Genomic DNA, 19370 nt, shown 5'->3' on the forward strand with positions numbered 1-19370 from the left:
ACATCAGAGTCGCAAAGAATGGAGAATAGCCAGGCTTGGTCGTGTGTGTAGCTGTAGCTCAGTTGGCAGATCGTTCGCTTAGCGTGTGAACGGTCTCGGGTTCAAGCCCCGGCTCCTCCATGTTTTGTGGTCAGTGCATGGTAGGTGTTGGTCGCGGCGAACACAAACGCACGCAAGAAGGTGCAAAACCAGCGTCACAGACTGATATGATGTATACTGTCATAAGGAGAGCAAGGTGTAAGTGTGGGGACCGGCTGTTATCGTGGTGTCATCGAGTGCAGAACTGTCTTAGGTATCACGGCTTAACGTCATTGAAGTCTAGAGGTGGACAACACGTTCGTCTTACTCAGAGCGGTGTCTGAACTCTATTTTCGACGTTATGCGTGCCACTTTCATTGTGGCCAACTACGATTCGATACAGAATGCACGAAACCTGAAAGACACCCTCACTGATACATAGAGAGTAGTGTTTGTCTGCGGAATAATGGGAGTGCAAGGGTCTGTGACGTTGATATGACTGTATGTAGCACTACTAGTTATCGGGGGGGTGGGCGTAGCTCGGATGGTAGAGCGCTCGCTTAGCGTGCGAGAGGTACTTGGATCGATACCCAGCGCCTCCAGAATTTTTAACACACCTACATGCGCACCTTGCCATGCAAGTGGAATAATTCCCAACCGGCAGAGGTGTGTAGGCAGATACGAGCGAACGATTAGCATCCACAATTGCGCCGATTTCACGTAAATCCCACTGCTCGTTCCCATTCTTTGCGTGCAGTCGGCTGCTACTGGCGTTGCTGGTTGTGACTGCTGATAACAGATGGCGTAGCAATCAATTCATGGAGTGAGTTGTATGTTTTGCGATAGTGTGTCTCTGACAAGGAAGCACAGGTGATATAGGTGCGAACACAGGAAGCTTGCAGCCCCTCGCTGCCTGCAGACACAGAGCAGCCACACTAGAAGAGCGGCCTAAGCCGTAGGCGAAATGTGCTCATTCGCGTTGGCGCGACGTCGAACTATAAATAAGGCTGTCACTAGCGTGAGCGTCGTGTAAAGTCGGAAAAGTCATCTGCATGGGTGATTGCCAAGTTTGGGGAGCGTTTCGTAGTACGATCAGTGCAAAGGCGACGCGGAAACTTGTTGTGTCCCAGTGTTTTGCAGTTGGACGACAAGAGTTTGACACAGTAGCAAAGAGCGAGGCACTGAGTTGGCATGAACAATGGAGAGCACAATGGGGCTCGAGATGTGCTTGTTACCTCAGGTGCTGTGTGATTGTGGACAAGGAGTGAAATGGACCAATTTGTGACCGCCCTTTCAATTTAAGACGTTCAAAACAGACGGAATTTGCATTCGTAATACCAGAGCATCGAAACTACTTGGAACTCTTGTGTATATGAACGTGTCCGCGCCTTTGTATTCTGGTACCTTCGCCGCTACAAACCAACCAACCATCGTGTCCGTGCACATCAGAGTCGCAAAGAATGGAGAATAGCCAGGCTTGGTCGTGTGTGTAGCTGTAGCTCAGTTGGCAGATCGTTCGCTTAGCGTGTGAACGGTCTCGGGTTCAAGCCCCGGCTCCTCCATGTTTTGTGGTCAGTGCATTGTAAGTGTTGGTCTCGGCGAACATAAACGCACGCAAGAAGGTGCAAAACCAATGTCACAGACTGATATGATGTATACTGTCATAAGGAGAGCAAGGTGTAAGTGTGGGGACCGGCTGTTATCGTGGTGTCATCGAGTGCAGATCTGTCTTAGGTATCATGGCTTAACGTCATTGAAGTCTAGAGGTGGACAACACGTTCGTCTTACTCAGAGCGGTGTCTGAACTCTATTTTCGACGTTATGCGTGCCACTTTCATTGTGGCCAACTACGATTCGATACAGAATGCACGAAACCTGAAAGACACCCTCACTGATACATAGAGAGTAGTGTTTGTCTGCGGAATAATGGGAGTGCAAGGGTCTGTGACGTTGATATGACTGTATGTAGCACTACTAGTTATGGGGAGGGGGGGGGGGGGGTGGGCGTAGCTCAGATGGTAGAGCGCTCGCTTAGCGTGCGAGAGGTACTGGGATCGATACCCAGCGCCTCCAGAATTTTTAACACACCTACATGCGCACCTTGCCATGCAAGTGGAATAATTCCCAACCGGCAGAGGAGTGTAGGCAGATACAAGCGAACGATTAGCATCCACAATTGCGCCGATTTCACGTAAATCCCACTGCACGTTCCCATTCTTTGCGTGCAGTCGGCTGCTACTGGTGTTGCTGGTTGTGACTGCTGATAACAGATGGCGTAGCAATCAATTCATGGAGTGAGTTGTATGTTTTGCGATAGTCTGTCTCTGACAAGGAAGCACAGGTGATATAGGTGCGAACACAGGAAGCTTGCAGCCCCTCGCTGCCTGCAGACACAGAGCAGCCACACTAGAAGAGCGGCCTAAGCCGTAGGCGAAATGTGCTCATTCGCTTTGGCGCGACGTCCAACTATAAATAAGGCTGTCACTAGCGTGAGCGTCGTGTAAATTCGGAAAAGTCATCTGCATGGGTGATTGCCAAGTTTGGGGAGCGTTTCGTAGTACGATCAGTGCAAAGGCGACGCGGAAACTTGTTGTGTCCCAGTGTTTTGCAGTTGGACGACAAGAGTTTGACACAGTAGCAAAGAGCGAGGCACTGAGTTGGCATGAACAATGGAGAGCACAATGGGGCTCGAGATGTGCTTGTTACCTCAGGTGCTGTGTGATTGTGGACAAGGAGTGAAATGGACCAATTTGTGACCGCCCTTTCAATTTAAGACGTTCAAAACAGACGGAATTTGCATTCGTAATACCAGAGCATCGAAACTACTTGGAACTCTTGTGTATATGAACGTGTCCGCGCCTTTGTATTCTGGTACCTTCGCCGCTACAAACCAACCAACCATCGTGTCCGTGCACATCAGAGTCGCAAAGAATGGAGAATAGCCAGGCTTGGTCGTGTGTGTAGCTGTAGCTCAGTTGGCAGATCGTTCGCTTAGCGTGTGAACGGTCTCGGGTTCAAGCCCCGGCTCCTCCATGTTTTGTGGTCAGTGCATGGTAAGTGTTGGTCGCGGCGAACATAAACGCACGTAAGAAGGTGCAAAACCAGCGTCACAGACTGATATGATGTATACTGTCATAAGGAGAGCAAGGTGTAAGTGTGGGGACCGGCTGTTATCGTGGTGTCATCGAGTGCAGATCTGTCTTAGGTATCACGGCTTAACGTCATTGAAGTCTAGAGGTGGACAACACGTTCGTCTTACTCAGAGCGGTGTCTGAACTCTATTTTCGACGTTATGCGTGCCACTTTCATTGTGGCCAACTACGATTCGATACAGAATGCACGAAACCTGAAAGACACCCTCACTGATACATAGAGAGTAGTGTTTGTCTGCGGAATAATGGGAGTGCAAGGGTCTGTGACGTTGATATGACTGTATGTAGCACTACTAGTTATCGGGGGGGTGGGCGTAGCGGAGATGGTAGAGCGCTCGCTTAGCGTGCGAGAGGTACTGGGATCGATACCCAGCGCCTCCAGAATTTTTAACACACCTACATGCGCACCTTGCCATGCAAGTGGAATAATTCCCAACCGGCAGAGGTGTGTAGGCAGATACAAGCGAACGATTAGCATCCACAATTGCGCCGATTTCACGTAAATCCCACTGCACGTTCCCATTCTTTGCGTACAGTCGGCTGCTACTGGTGTTGCTGGTTGTGACTGCTGATAACAGATGCCGTAGCAATCAATTCATGGAGTGAGTTGTATGTTTTGCGATAGTCTGTCTCTGACAAGGAAGCACCGGTGATATAGGTGCGAACACAGGAAGCTTGCAGCCCCTCGCTGCCTGCAGACACGGAGCAGCCACACTAGAAGAGCGGCCTAAGCCGTAGGCGAAATGTGCTCATTCGCTTTGGCGCGACGTCGAACTATAAATAAGGCTGTCACTAGCGTGAGCGTCGTGTAAAGTCGGAAAAGTCATCTGCATGGGTGATTGCCAAGTTTGGGGAGCGTTTCGTAGTACGATCAGTGCAAAGGGGAAGCGGAAACTTGTTGTGTCCCAGTATTTTGCAGTTGGACGACAAGAGTTTGACACAGTAGCAAAGAGCGAGGCACTGAGTTGGCATGAACAATGGAGAGCACAATGGGGCTCGAGATGTGCTTGTTACCTCAGGTGCTGTGTGATTGTGGACAAGGAGTGAAATGGACCAATTTGTGACCGCCCTTTCAATTTAAGACGTTCAAAACAGACGGAATTTGCATTCGTAATACCAGAGCATCGAAACTACTTGGAACTCTTGTGTATATGAACGTGTCCGCGCCTTTGTATTCTGGTACCTTCACCGCTACAAACCAACCAACCATCGTGTCCGTGCACATCAGAGTCGCAAAGAATGGAGAATAGCCAGGCTTGGTCGTGTGTGTAGCTGTAGCTCAGTTGGCAGATCGTTCGCTTAGCGTGTGAACGGTCTCGGCTTCAAGCCCCGGCTCCTCCATGTTTTGTGGTCAGTGCATGGTAAGTGTTGGTCGCGGCGAACATAAACGCACGCAAGAAGTTGCAAAACCAGCGTCACAGACTGATATGATGTATACTGTCATAAGGAGAGCAAGGTGTAAGTGTGGGGACCGGCTGTTATCGTGGTGTCATCGAGTGCAGATCTGTCTTAGGTATCACGGCTTAACGTCATTGAAGTGTAGAGGTGGACAACACGTTCGTCTTACTCAGAGCGGTGTCTGAACTCTATTTTCGACGTTATGCGTGCCACTTTCATTGTGGCCAACTACGATTCGATACAGAATGCACGAAACCTGAAAGACACCCTCACTGATACATAGAGAGTAGTGTTTGTCTGCGGAATAATGGGAGTGCAAGGGTCTGTGGCGTTGATATGACTGTATGTAGCACAACTAGTTATCGGGGGGGTGGGCGTAGCTCAGATGGTAGAGCGCTCGCTTAGCGTGTGAGAGGTACTGGGATCGATACCCAGCGCCTCCAGAATTTTTAACACACCTACATGCGCACCTTGCCATGCAAGTGGAATAATTCCCAACCGGCAGAGGTGTGTAGGCAGATACAAGCGAACGATTAGCATCCACAATTGCGCCGATTTCACGTAAATCCCACTGCACGTTCCCATTCTTTGCGTGCAGTCGGCTGCTACTGGTGTTGCTGGTTGTGACTGCTGATAACAGATGCCGTAGCAATCAATTCATGGAGTGAGTTGTATGTTTTGCGATACTCTGTCTCTGACAAGGAAGCACAGGTGATATAGGTGCGAACACAGGAAGCTTGCAGCCCCTCGCTGCCTGCAGACACAGAGCAGCCACACTAGAAGAGCGGCCTAAGCCGTAGGCGAAATGTGCTCATTCGCTTTGGCGCGACGTCGAACTATAAATAAGGCTGTCACTAGCGTGAGCGTCGTGTAAAGTCGGAAAAGTCATCTGCATGGGTGATTGCCAAGTTTGGGGAGCGTTTCGTAGTACGATCAGTGCAAAGGCGACGCGGAAACTTGTTGTGTCCCAGTGTTTTGCAGTTGGACGACAAGAGTTTGACACAGTAGCAAAGAGCGAGGCACTGAGTTGGCATGAACAATGGAGAGCACAATGGGGCTCGAGATGTGCTTGTTACCTCAGGTGCTGTGTGATTGTGGACAAGGAGTGAAATGGACCAATTTGTGACCGCCCTTTCAATTTAAGACGTTCAAAACAGACGGAATTTGCATTCGTAATACCAGAGCATCGAAACTACTTGGAACTCTTGTGTATATGAACGTGTCCGCGCCTTTGTATTCTGGTACCTTCGCCGCTACAAACCAACCAACCATCGTGTCCGTGCACATCAGAGTCGCAAAGAATGGAGAATAGCCAGGCTTGGTCGTGTGTGTAGCTGTAGCTCAGTTGGCAGATCGTTCGCTTAGCGTGTGAACGGTCTCGGGTTCAAGCCCCGGCTCCTCCATGTTTTGTGGTCAGTGCATGGTAAGTGTTGGTCGCGGCGAACATAAACGCACGCAAGAAGTTGCAAAACCAGCGTCACAGACTGATATGATGTATACTGTCATAAGGAGAGCAAGGTGTAAGTGTGGGGACCGGCTGTTATCGTGGTGTCATCGAGTGCAGATCTGCCTTAGGTATCGCGGATTAACGTCATTGAAGTCTAGAGGTGGACAACACGTTCGTCTTACTCAGAGCGGTGTCTGAACTCTATTTTCAACGTTATGCGTGCCACTTTCATTGTGGCCAACTACGATTCGATACAGAATGCACGAAACCTGAAAGACACCCTCACTGATACATAGAGAGTAGTGTTTGTCTGCGGAATAATGGGAGTGCAAGGGTCTGTGACGTTGATATGACTGTATGTAGCACTACTAGTTATCGGGGGGGGGGGGGGGGGGGTGGGCGTAGCTCAGATGGTAGAGCGCTCGCTTAGCGTGCGGGAAGTACTGGGATCGATACCCAGCGCCTCCAGAATTTTTAACACACCTACATGCGCACCTTGCCATGCAGATGGAATAATTCCCAACCGGCAGAGGTGTGTAGGCAGATACAAGCGAACGATTAGCATCCACAATTGCGCCGATTTCACGTAAATCCCACTGCACGTTCCCATTCTTTGCGTGCTGTCGGCTGCAACTGGTGTTGCTGGTTGTGACTGCTGGTAACAGATGCCGTAGCAATCAATTCATGGAGTGAGTTGTATGTTTTGCGATAGTCTGTCTCTGACAAGGAAGCGCAGGTGATATAGGTGCGAACACAGGAAGCTTGCAGCCCCTCGCTGCCTGCAGACACAGAGCAGCCACACTAGAAGAGCGGCCTAAGCCGTAGGCGAAATGTGCTCATTCGCTTTGGCGCGACGTCGAACTATAAATAAGGCTGTCACTAGCGTGAGCGTCGTGTAAAGTCGGAAAAGTCATCTGCATGGGTGATTGCCAAGTTTGGGGAGCGTTTCGTAGTACGATCAGTGCAAAGGCGACGCGGAAACTTGTTGTGTCCCAGTGTTTTGCAGTTGGACGACAAGAGTTTGACACAGTAGCAAAGAGCGAGGCACTGAGTTGGCATGAACAATGGAGAGCACAATGGGGCTCGAGATGTGCTTGTTACCTCAGGTGCTGTGTGATTGTGGACAAGGAGTGAAATGGACCAATTTGTGACCGCCCTTTCAATTTAAGACGTTCAAAACAGACGGAATTTGCATTCGTAATACCAGAGCATCGAAACTACTTGGAACTCTTGTGTATATGAACGTGTCCGCGCCTTTGTATTCTGGTACCTTCGCCGCTACAAACCAACCAACCATCGTGTCCGTGCACATCAGAGTCGCAAAGAATGGAGAATAGCCTGGCTTGGTCGTGTGTGTAGCTGTAGCTCAGTTGGCAGATCGTTCGCTTAGCGTGTGAACGCTCTCGGGTTCAAGCCCCGGCTCCTATATGTTTTGTGGTCAGTGCATGGTAAGTGTTGGTCGCGGCGAACATAAACGCACGCAAGAAGGTGCAAAACCAGCGTCACAGACTGATATGATGTATACTGTCATAAGGAGAGCAAGGTGTAAGTGTGGGGACCGGCTGTTATCGTGGTGTCATCGAGTGCAGATCTGTCTTAGGTATCACGGCTTAACGTCATTGAAGTCTAGAGGTGGACAACACGTTCGTCTTACTCAGAGCGGTGTCTGAACTCTATTTTCGACGTTATGCGTGCCACTTTCATTGTGGCCAACTACGATTCGATACAGAATGCACGAAACCTGAAAGACACCCTCACTGATACATAGAGAGTAGTGTTTGTCTGCGGAATAATGGGAGTGCAAGGGTCTGTGACGTTGATATGACTGTATGTAGCACTACTAGTTATCGGGGGGGTGGGCGTAGCTCAGATGGTAGAGCGCTCGCTTAGCGTGCGAGAGGTACTGCGATCGATACCCAGCGCCTCCAGAATTTTTAATACACCTACATGCGCACCTTGCCATGCAAGTGGAATAATTCCCAACCGGCAGAGGTGTGTAGGCAGATACAAGCGCACGATTAGCATCCACAATTGCGCCGATTTCACGTAAATCCCATTGCACGTTCCCATTCTTTGCGTGCAGTCGGCTGCTACTGGTGTTGCTGGTTGTGACTGCTGATAACAGATGCCGTAGCAATCAATTCATGGAGTGAGTTGTATGTTTTGCGATAGTCTGTCTCTGACAAGGAAGCACAGGTGATATAGGTGCGAACACAGGAAGCTTGCAGCCCCTCGCTGCCTGCAGACACAGAGCAGCCACACTAGAAGAGCGGCCTAAGCCGTAGGCGAAATGTGCTCATTCGCTTTGGCGCGACGTCGAACTATAAATAAGGCTGTCACTAGCGTGAGCGTCGCGTAAAGTCGGAAAAGTCATCTGCATGGGTGATTGCCAAGTTTGGGGAGCGTTTCGTAGTACGATCAGTGCAAAGGCGACGCGGAAACTTGTTGTGTCCCAGTGTTTTGCAGTTGGACGACAAGAGTTTGACACAGTAGCAAAGAGCGAGGCACTGAGTTGGCATGAACAATGGAGAGCACAATGGGGCTCGAGATGTGCTTGTTACCTCAGGTGCTGTGTGATTGTGGACAAGGAGTGAAATGGACCAATTTGTGACCGCCCTTTCAATTTAAGACGTTCAAAACAGACGGAATTTGCATTCGTAATACCAGAGCATCGAAACTACTTGGAACTCTTGTGTATATGAACGTGTCCGCGCCTTTGTATTCTGGTACCTTCGCCGCTACAAACCAACCAACCATCGTGTCCGTGCACATCAGAGTCGCAAAGAATGGAGAATAGCCAGGCTTGGTCGTTTGTGTAGCTGTAGCTCAGTTGGCAGATCTTTCGCTTAGCGTGTGAACGGTCTCGGGTTCAAGCCCCGGCTCCTCCATGTTTTGTGGTCAGTGCATGGTAAGTGTTGGTCGCGGCGAACATAAACGCACGCAAGAAGTTGCAAAACCAGCGTCACAGACTGATATGATGTATACTGTCATAAGGAGAGCAAGGTGTAAGTGTGGGGACCGGCTGTTATCGTGGTGTCATCGAGTGCAGATCTGTCTTAGGTATCACGGCTTAACGTCATTGAAGTCTAGAGGTGGACAACACGTTCGTCTTACTCAGAGCGGTGTCTGAATTCTATTTTCGACGTTATGCGTGCCACTTTCATTGTGGCCAACTACGATTTGATACAGAATGCACGAAACCTGAAAGACACCCTCACTGATACATAGAGAGTAGTGTTTGTCTGCGGAATAATGGGAGTGCAAGGGTCTATGACGTTGATATGACTGTATGTAGCACGACTAGTTATCGGGGAGGTGGGCGCAGCTCAGATGGTACAGCGCTCGCTTAGCGTGCGAGAGGTACTGGGATCGATACCCAGCGCCTCCAGAATTTTTAACACACCTACATGCGCACCTTGCCATGCAAGTGGAATAATTCCCAACCGGCAGAGGTGTGTAGGCAGATACAAGCGAACGATTAGCATCCACAATTGCGCCGATTTCACGTAAATCCCACTGCACGTTCCCATTCTTTGCGTGCAGTCGGCTGCTACTGGTGTTGCTGGTTGTGACTGCTGATAACAGATGCCGTAGCAATCAATTCATGGAGTGAGTTGTATGTTTTGCGATAGTCTGTCTCTGACAAGGAAGCACAGGTGATATAGGTGCGAACACAGGAAGCTTGCAGCCCCTCGCTGCCTGCAGACACAGAGCAGCCACACTAGAAGAGCGGCCTAAGCCGTAGGCGAAATGTGCTCATTCGCTTTGGCGCGACGTCGAACTATAAATAAGGCTGTCACTAGCGTGAGCGTCGTGTAAAGTCGGAAAAGTCATCTGCATGGGTGATTGCCAAGTTTGGGGAGCGTTTCGTAGTACGATCAGTGCAAAGGCGACGCGGAAACTTGTTGTGTCCCAGTGTTTTGCAGTTGGACGACAAGAGTTTGACACAGTAGCAAAGAGCGAGGCACTGAGTTGGCATGAACAATGGAGAGCACAATGGGGCTCGAGATGTGCTTGTTACCTCAGGTGCTGTGTGATTGTGGACAAGGAGTGAAATGGACCAATTTGTGACCGCCCTTTCAATTTAAGACGTTCAAAACAGACGGAATTTGCATTCGTAATACCAGAGCATCGAAACTACTTGGAACTCTTGTGTATATGAACGTGTCCGCGCCTTTGTATTCTGGTACCTTCGCCGCTACAAACCAACCAACCATCGTGTCAGTGCACATCAGAGTCGCAAAGAATGGAGAATAGCCAGGCTTGGTCGTGTGTGTAGCTGTAGCTCAGTTGGCAGATCGTTCGCTTAGCGTGTGAACGGTCTCGGGTTCAAGCCCCTGCTCCTCCATGTTTTGTGGTCAGTGCATGGTAAGTGTTGGTCGCGGCGAATATAAACGCACGCAAGAAGTTGCAAAACCAGCGTCACAGACTGATATGATGTATACTGTCATAAGGAGAGCAAGGTGTAAGTGTGGGGACCGGCTGTTATCGTGGTGTCATCGAGTGCAGATCTGTCTTAGGTATCACGGCTTAACGTCATTGAAGTCTAGAGGTGGACAAAACGTTCGTCTTACTCAGAGCGGTGTCTGAACTCTATTTTCGACGTTATGCGTGCCACTTTCATTGTGGCCAACTACGATTCGATACAGAATGCACGAAACCTGAAAGACACCCTCACTGATACATAGAGAGTAGTGTTTGTCTGCGGAATAATGGGAGTGCAAGGGTCTGTGACGTTGATATGACTGTATGTAGCACTACTAGTTATCGGGGGGGTGGGCGTAGCTCAGATGGTACAGCGCTCGCTTAGCGTGCGAGAGGTACTGGGATCGATACCCAGCGCCTCCAGAATTTTTAACACACCTACATGCGCACCTTGCCATGCAAGTGGAATAATTCCCAACCGGCAGAGGTGTGTAGGCAAATACAAGCGAACGATTAGCATCCACAATTGCGCCGATTTCACGTAAATCCCACTGCACGTTCCCATTCTTTGCGTGCAGTCGGCTGCAACTGGTGTTGCTGGTTGTGACTGCTGATAACAGATGCCGTAGCAATCAATTCATGGAGTGAGTTGTATGTTTTGCGATAGTCTGTCTCTGACAAGGAAGCACAGGTGATATAGTTGCGAACACAGGAAGCTTGCAGCCCCTCGCTGCCTGCAGACACAGAGCAGCCGCACTAGAAGAGCGGCCTAAGCCGTAGGCGAAATGTGCTCATTCACTTTGGCGCGACGTCCAACTATAAATAACGCTGTCACTAGCGTGAGCGTTGCGTGAGCGCCGTGTAAAGTCGGAAAAGTCATCTGCATGGGTGATTGCCAAGTTTGGGGAGCGTTTCGTAGTACGATCAGTGCAAAGGGGACGCGGAAACTTGTTGTGTCCCAGTGTTTTGCAGTTGGACGACAAGAGTAATACACAGTAGCAAAGAGCGAGGCACTGAGTTGGCATGAACAATGGAGAGCACAATGGGGCTCGAGATGTGCTTGTTACCTCAGGTGCTGTGTGATTGTCGACAAGGAGTGAAATGGACCAATTTGTGACCGCCCTTTCAATTTAAGACGTTCAAAACAGACGGAATTTGCATTCGTAATACCAGAGCATCGAAACTACTTGGAACTCTTGTGTATATGAACGTGCCCGCGCCTTTGTATTCTGGTACCTTCGCCGCTACAAACCAACCAACCATCGTGTCAGTGCACATCAGAGTCGCAAAGAATGGAGAATAGCCAGGCTTGGTCGTGTGTGTAGCTGTAGCTCAGTTGGCAGATCGTTCGCTTAGCGTGTGAACGGTCTCGGGTTCAAGCCCCTGCTCCTCCATGATTTGTGGTCAGTGCATGGTAAGTGTTGGTCGCGGCGAATATAAACGCACGCAAGAAGTTGCAAAACCAGCGTCACAGACTGATATGATGTATACTGTCATAAGGAGAGCAAGGTGTAAGTGTGGGGACCGGCTGTTATCGTGGTGTCATCGAGTGCAGATCTGTCTTAGGTATCACGGCTTAACGTCATTGAAGTCTAGAGGTGGACAAAACGTTCGTCTTACTCAGAGCGGTGTCTGAACTCTATTTTCGACGTTATGCGTGCCACTTTCATTGTGGCCAACTACGATTCGATACAGAAACCTGAAAGACACCGTCACTGATACATAGAGAGTAGTGTTTGTCTGCGGAATAATGGGAGTGCAAGGGTGTGTGACGTTGATATGACTGTATGTAGCACTACTAGTTATCGGGGGGGTGGGCGTAGCTCAGATGGTAGAGCGCTCGCTTAGCGTGCGAGAGGTACTGGGATCGATACCCAGCGCCTCCAGAATTTTTAACACACCTACATGCGCACCTTGCCATGCAAGTGGAATAATTCCCAACCGGCAGAGGTGTGTAGGCAGATACAAGCGAACGATTAGCATCCACAATTGCGCCGATTTCACGTAAATCCCACTGCACGTTCCCATTCTTTGCGTGCAGTCGGCTACAACTGGTGTTGCTGGTTGTGACTGCTGATAACAGATGCCGTAGCAATCAATTCATGGAGTGAGGTGTATGTTTTGCGATAGTCTGTCTCTGACAAGGAAGCACAGGTGATATAGTTGCGAACACAGGAAGCTTGCAGCCCCTCGCTGCCTGCAGACACAGACAGGCCGCACTAGAAGAGCGGCCTAAGCCGTAGGCGAAATGTGCTCATTCACCTTGGCGCGACGTCGAACTATAAATAAGGCTGTCACTAGCGTGAGCGTCGTGTAAAGTCGGAAAAGTCATATGCATGGGTGATTGCCAAGTTTGGGGAGCGTTTCGTAGTACGATCAGTGCAAAGGGGACGCGGAAACTTGTTGTGTCCCAGTGTTTTGCAGTTGGACGACAAGAGTTTGACACAGTAGCAAAGAGCGAGTCACTGAGTTGGCATGAACAATGGAGAGCACAATGGGGCTCGAGATGTGCTTGTTACCTCAGGTGCTGTGTGATTGTGGACAACGAGTGAAATGGACCAATTTGTGACCGCCCTTTCAATTTAAGACGTTCAAAACAGACGGAATTTGCATTCGTAATACCAGAGCATCGAAACTACTTGGAACTCTTGTGTATATGAACGTGTCCGCGCCTTTGTATTCTGGTACCTTCGCCGCTACAAACCAACCAACCATCGTGTCCGTGCACATCAGAGTCGCAAAGAATGGAGAATAGCCAGGCTTGGTCGTGTGTGTAGCTGTAGCTCAGTTGGCAGATCGTTCGCTTAGCGTGTGAACGGTCTCGGGTTCAAGCTCCGGCTCCTCCATGTTTTGTGGTCAGTGCATGGTAAGTGTTGGTCGCGGCGAACATAAACGCACGCAAGAAGTTGCAAAACCAGCGTCACAGACTGATATGATGTATACTGTCATAAGGAGAGCAAGGTGTAAGTGTGGGGACCGGCTGTTATCGTGGTGTCATCGAGTGCAGATCTGTCTTAGGTATCACGGGTTAACGTCATTGAAGTCTAGAGGTGGACAACACGTTCGTCTTACTCAGAGCGGTGTCTGAACTCTATTTTCGACGTTATGCGTGCCACTTTCATTGTGGCCAACTACGATTCGATACAGAATGCACGAAACCTGAAAGACACCCTCACTGATACATAGAGAGTAGTGTTTGTCTGCGGAATAATGGGAGTGCAAGGGTCTGTGACGTTGATATGACTGTATGTAGCACTACTAGTTATCGGGGGGGTGGGCGTAGCTCAGATGGTAGAGCGCTCGCTTAGCGTGCGAGAGGTACTGGGATCGATACCCAGCGCCTCCAGAATTTTTAACACACCTATATGCGCACCTTGCCATTCAAGTGGAATAATTCCCAACCGGCAGAGGTGTGTAGGCAAATACAAGCGAACGATTAGCATCCACAATTGCGCCGATTTCACGTAAATCCCACTGCACGTTCCCATTCTTTGCGTGCAGTCGGCTGCAACTGGTGTTGCTGGTTGTGACTGCTGATAACAGATGCCGTAGCAATCAATTCATGGAGTGAGTTGTATGTTTTGCGATAGTCTGTCTCTGACAAGGAAGCACAGGTGATATAGTTGCGAACACAGGAAGCTTGCAGCCCCTCGCTGCCTGCAGACACAGAGCAGCCGCACTAGAAGAGCGGCCTAAGCCGTAGGCGAAATGTGCTCATTCACTTTGGCGCGACGTCCAACTATAAATAAGGCTGTCACTAGCGTGAGCGTTGCGTGAGCGCCGTGTAAAGTCGGAAAAGTCATCTGCATGGGTGATTGCCAAGTTTGGGGAGCGTTTCGTAGTACGATCAGTGCAAAGGCGACGCGGAAACTTGTTGTGTCCCAGTGTTTTGCAGTTGGACGACAAGAGTTTGACACAGTAGCAAAGAGCGAGGCACTGAGTTGGCATGAACAATGGAGAGCAATATGGGGCTCGAGATGTGCTTGTTACCTCAGGTGCTGTGTGATTGTGGACAAGGAGTGAAATGGACCAATTTGTGACCGCCCTTTCAATTTAAGACGTTCAAAACAGACGGAATTTGCATTCGTAATACCAGAGCATCGAAACTACTTGGAACTCTTGTGTATATGAACGTGTCCGCGCCTTTGTATTCTGGTACCTTCGCCGCTACAAACCAACCAACCATCGTGTCCGTGCACATCAGAGTCGCAAAGAATGGAGAATAGCCTGGCTTGGTCGTGTGTGTAGCTGTAGCTCAGTTGGCAGATCGTTCGCTTAGCGTGTGAACGCTCTCGGGTTCAAGCCCCGGCTCCTCCATGTTTTGTGGTCAGTGCATGGTAAGTGTTGGTCGCGGCGAACATAAACGCACGCAAGAAGGTGCAAAACCAGCGTCACAGACTGATATGATGTATACTGTCATAAGGAGAGCAAGGTGTAAGTGTGGGGACCGGCTGTTATCGTGGTGTCATCGAGTGCAGATCTGTCTTAGGTATCACGGCTTAACGTCATTGAAGTCTAGAGGTGGACAACACGTTCGTCTTACTCAGAGCGGTGTCTGAACTCTATTTTCGACGTTATGCGTGCCACTTTCATTGTGGCCAACTACGATTCGATACAGAATGCACGAAACCTGAAAGACACCCTCACTGATACATAGAGAGTAGTGTTTGTCTGCGGAATAATGGGAGTGCAAGGGTCTGTGACGTTGATATGACTGTATGTAGCACTACTAGTTATCGGGGGGGTGGGCGTAGCTCAGATGGTAGAGCGCTCGCTTAGCGTGCGAGAGGTACTGCGATCGATACCCAGCGCCTCCAGAATTTTTAATACACCTACATGCGCACCTTGCCATGCAAGTGGAATAATTCCCAACCGGCAGAGGTGTGTAGGCAGATACAAGCGCACGATTAGCATCCACAATTGCGCCGATTTCACGTAAATCCCATTGCACGTTCCCATTCTTTGCGTGCAGTCGGCTGCTACTGGTGTTGCTGGTTGTGACTGCTGATAACAGATGCCGTAGCAATCAATTCATGGAGTGAGTTGTATGTTTTGCGATAGTCTGTCTCTGACAAGGAAGCACAGGTGATATAGGTGCGAACACAGGAAGCTTGCAGCCCCTCGCTGCCTGCAGACACAGAGCAGCCACACTAGAAGAGCGGCCTAAGCCGTAGGCGAAATGTGCTCATTCGCTTTGGCGCGACGTCGAACTATAAATAAGGCTGTCACTAGCGTGAGCGTCGCGTAAAGTCGGAAAAGTCATCTGCATGGGTGATTGCCAAGTTTGGGGAGCGTTTTGTTGTGTGCGCAGTGCAATGGAGACGCGGAAACTTGTTGTGTCCCAGTGTTTTGCAGTTGGACGACAAGAGTTTGACACAGTAGCAAAGAGCGAGGCACTGAGTTGGCATGAACAATGGAGAGCACAATGGGGCTCGAGATGTGCTTGTTACCTCAGGTGCTGTGTGATTGTGGACAAGGAGTGAAATGGACCAATTTGTGACCGCCCTTTCAATTTAAGACGTTCAAAACAGACGGAATTTGCATTCGTAATACCAGAGCATCGAAACTACTTGGAACTCTTGTGTATATGAACGTGTCCGCGCCTTTGTATTCTGGTACCTTCGCCGCTACAAACCAACCAACCATCGTGTCAGTGCACATCAGAGTCGCAAAGAATGGAGAATAGCCAGGCTTGGTCGTGTGTGTAGCTGTAGCTCAGTTTGCAGATCGTTCGCTTAGCGTGTGAACGGTCTCGGGTTCAAGCCCCTGCTCCTCCATGTTTTGTGGTCAGTGCATGGTAAGTGTTGGTCGCGGCGAATATAAACGCACGCAAGAAGTTGCAAAACCAGCGTCACAGACTGATATGATGTATACTGTCATAAGGAGAGCAAGGTGTAAGTGTGGGGACCGGCTGTTATCGTGGTGTCATCGAGTGCAGATCTGTCTTAGGTATCACGGCTTAACGTCATTGAAGTCTAGAGGTGGACAAAACGTTCGTCTTACTCAGAGCGGTGTCTGAACTCTATTTTCGACGTTATGCGTGCCACTTTCATTGTGGCCAACTACGATTCGATACAGAATGCACGAAACCTGAAAGACACCCTCACTGATACATAGAGAGTAGTGTTTGTCTGCGGAATAATGGGAGTGCAAGGGTCTGTGACGTTGATATGACTGTATGTAGCACTACTAGTTATCGGGGGGGTGGGCGTAGCTCAGATGGTACAGCGCTCGCTTAGCGTGCGAGAGGTACTGGGATCGATACCCAGCGCCTCCAGAATTTTTAACACACCTACATGCGCACCTTGCCATGCAAGTGGAATAATTCCCAACCGGCAGAGGTGTGTAGGCAAATACAAGCGAACGATTAGCATCCACAATTGCGCCGATTTCACGTAAATCCCACTGCACGTTCCCATTCTTTGCGTGCAGTCGGCTGCAACTGGTGTTGCTGGTTGTGACTGCTGATAACAGATGCCGTAGCAATCAATTCATGGAGTGAGTTGTATGTTTTGCGATAGTCTGTCTCTGACAAGGAAGCACAGGTGATATAGTTGCGAACACAGGAAGCTTGCAGCCCCTCGCTGCCTGCAGACACAGAGCAGCCGCACTAGAAGAGCGGCCTAAGCCGTAGGCGAAATGTGCTGATTCACTTTGGCGCGACGTCCAACTATAAATAAGGCTGTCACTAGCGTGAGCGTTGCGTGAGCGCCGTGTAAAGTCGGAAAAGTCATCTGCATGGGTGATTGCCAAGTTTGGGGAGCGTTTCGTAGTACGATCAGTGCAAAGGGGACGCGGAAACTTGTTGTGTCCCAGTGTTTTGCAGTTGGACGACAAGAGTAATACACAGTAGCAAAGAGCGAGGCACTGAGTTGGCATGAACAATGGAGAGCACAATGGGGCTCGAGATGTGCTTGTTACCTCAGGTGCTGTGTGATTGTCGACAAGGAGTGAAATGGACCAATTTGTGACCGCCCTTTCAATTTAAGACGTTCAAAACAGACGGAATTTGCATTCGTAATACCAGAGCATCGAAACTACTTGGAACTCTTGTGTATATGAACGTGTCCGCGCCTTTGTATTCTGGTACCTTCGCCGCTACAAACCAACCAACCATCGTGTCAGTGCACATCAGAGTCGCAAAGAATGGAGAATAGCCAGGCTTGGTCGTGTGTGTAGCTGTAGCTCAGTTGGCAGATCGTTCGCTTAGCGTGTGAACGGTCTCGGGTTCAAGCCCCTGCTCCTCCATGATTTGTGGTCAGTGCATGGTAAGTGTTGGTCGCGGCGAATATAAACGCACGCAAGAAGTTGCAAAACCAGCGTCACAGACTGATATGATGTATACTGTCATAAGGAGAGCAAGGTGTAAGTGTGGGGACCGGCTGTTATCGTGGTGTCATCGAGTGCAGATCTGTCTTAGGTATCACGGCTTAACGTCATTGAAGTCTAGAGGTGGACAAAACGTTCGTCTTACTCAGAGCGGTGTCTGAACTCTATTTTCGACGTTATGCGTGCCACTTTCATTGTGGCCAACTACGATTCGATACAGAAACCTGAAAGACACCGTCACTGATACATAGAGAGTAGTGTTTGTCTGCGGAATAATGGGAGTGCAAGGGTGTGTGACGTTGATATGACTGTATGTAGCACTACTAGTTATCGGGGGGGTGGGCGTAGCTCAGATGGTAGAGCGCTCGCTTAGCGTGCGAGAGGTACTGGGATCGATACCCAGCGCCTCCAGAATTTTTAACACACCTACATGCGCACCTTGCCATGCAAGTGGAATAATTCCCAACCGGCAGAGGTGTGTAGGCAGATACAAGCGAACGATTAGCATCCACAATTGCGCCGATTTCACGTAAATCCCACTGCACGTTCCCATTCTTTGCGTGCAGTCGGCTACAACTGGTGTTGCTGGTTGTGACTGCTGATAACAGATGCCGTAGCAATCAATTCATGGAGTGAGGTGTATGTTTTGCGATAGTCTGTCTCTGACAAGGAAGCACAGGTGATATAGTTGCGAACACAGGAAGCTTGCAGCCCCTCGCTGCCTGCAGACACAGACAGGCCGCACTAGAAGAGCGGCCTAAGCCGTAGGCGAAATGTGCTCATTCACCTTGGCGCGACGTCGAACTATAAATAAGGCTGTCACTAGCGTGAGCGTCGTGTAAAGTCGGAAAAGTCATATGCATGGGTGATTGCCAAGTTTGGGGAGCGTTTCGTAGTACGATCAGTGCAAAGGGGACGCGGAAACTTGTTGTGTCCCAGTGTTTTGCAGTTGGACGACAAGAGTTTGACACAGTAGCAAAGAGCGAGTCACTGAGTTGGCATGAACAATGGAGAGCACAATGGGGCTCGAGATGTGCTTGTTACCTCAGGTGCTGTGTGATTGTGGACAACGAGTGAAATGGACCAATTTGTGACCGCCCTTTCAATTTAAGACGTTCAAAACAGACGGAATTTGCATTCGTAATACCAGAGCATCGAAACTACTTGGAACTCTTGTGTATATGAACGTGTCCGCGCCTTTGTATTCTGGTACCTTCGCCGCTACAAACCAACCAACCATCGTGTCCGTGCACATCAGAGTCGCAAAGAATGGAGAATAGCCAGGCTTGGTCGTGTGTGTAGCTGTAGCTCAGTTGGCAGATCGTTCGCTTAGCGTGTGAACGGTCTCGGGTTCAAGCTCCGGCTCCTCCATGTTTTGTGGTCAGTGCATGGTAAGTGTTGGTCGCGGCGAACATAAACGCACGCAAGAAGTTGCAAAACCAGCGTCACAGACTGATATGATGTATACTGTCATAAGGAGAGCAAGGTGTAAGTGTGGGGACCGGCTGTTATCGTGGTGTCATCGAGTGCAGATCTGTCTTAGGTATCACGGCTTAACGTCATTGAAGTCTAGAGGTGGACAACACGTTCGTCTTACTCAG

At 49.6% G+C, this 19370-nt stretch overlaps 4 non-coding genes across 4 annotated transcripts; all 4 read left to right on the forward strand.

Annotated features, from left to right (window-relative positions):
* The first annotated feature begins 2017 nt into the window (after window positions 1–2017).
* Trnaa-agc (transfer RNA alanine (anticodon AGC)) lies at window positions 2018–2091 on the forward strand. Its single transcript has one exon. It is a non-coding gene; the product is annotated as a tRNA-Ala (tRNA).
* A 10161-nt stretch (window positions 2092–12252) lies between these two features.
* Window positions 12253–12326, forward strand: Trnaa-agc (transfer RNA alanine (anticodon AGC)). Its single transcript has one exon. It is a non-coding gene; the product is annotated as a tRNA-Ala (tRNA).
* A 1386-nt stretch (window positions 12327–13712) lies between these two features.
* Window positions 13713–13786, forward strand: Trnaa-agc (transfer RNA alanine (anticodon AGC)). Its single transcript has one exon. It is a non-coding gene; the product is annotated as a tRNA-Ala (tRNA).
* A 4320-nt stretch (window positions 13787–18106) lies between these two features.
* On the forward strand, window positions 18107–18180 carry Trnaa-agc (transfer RNA alanine (anticodon AGC)). Its single transcript has one exon. It is a non-coding gene; the product is annotated as a tRNA-Ala (tRNA).
* The last annotated feature ends 1190 nt before the right edge of the window (window positions 18181–19370 follow it).

The sequence above is a fragment of the Schistocerca gregaria genome, chromosome 3 (genome assembly GCF_023897955.1).
Source record: "Schistocerca gregaria isolate iqSchGreg1 chromosome 3, iqSchGreg1.2, whole genome shotgun sequence".
NCBI classification, from domain to species: Eukaryota; Metazoa; Arthropoda; class Insecta; order Orthoptera; family Acrididae; genus Schistocerca; species Schistocerca gregaria.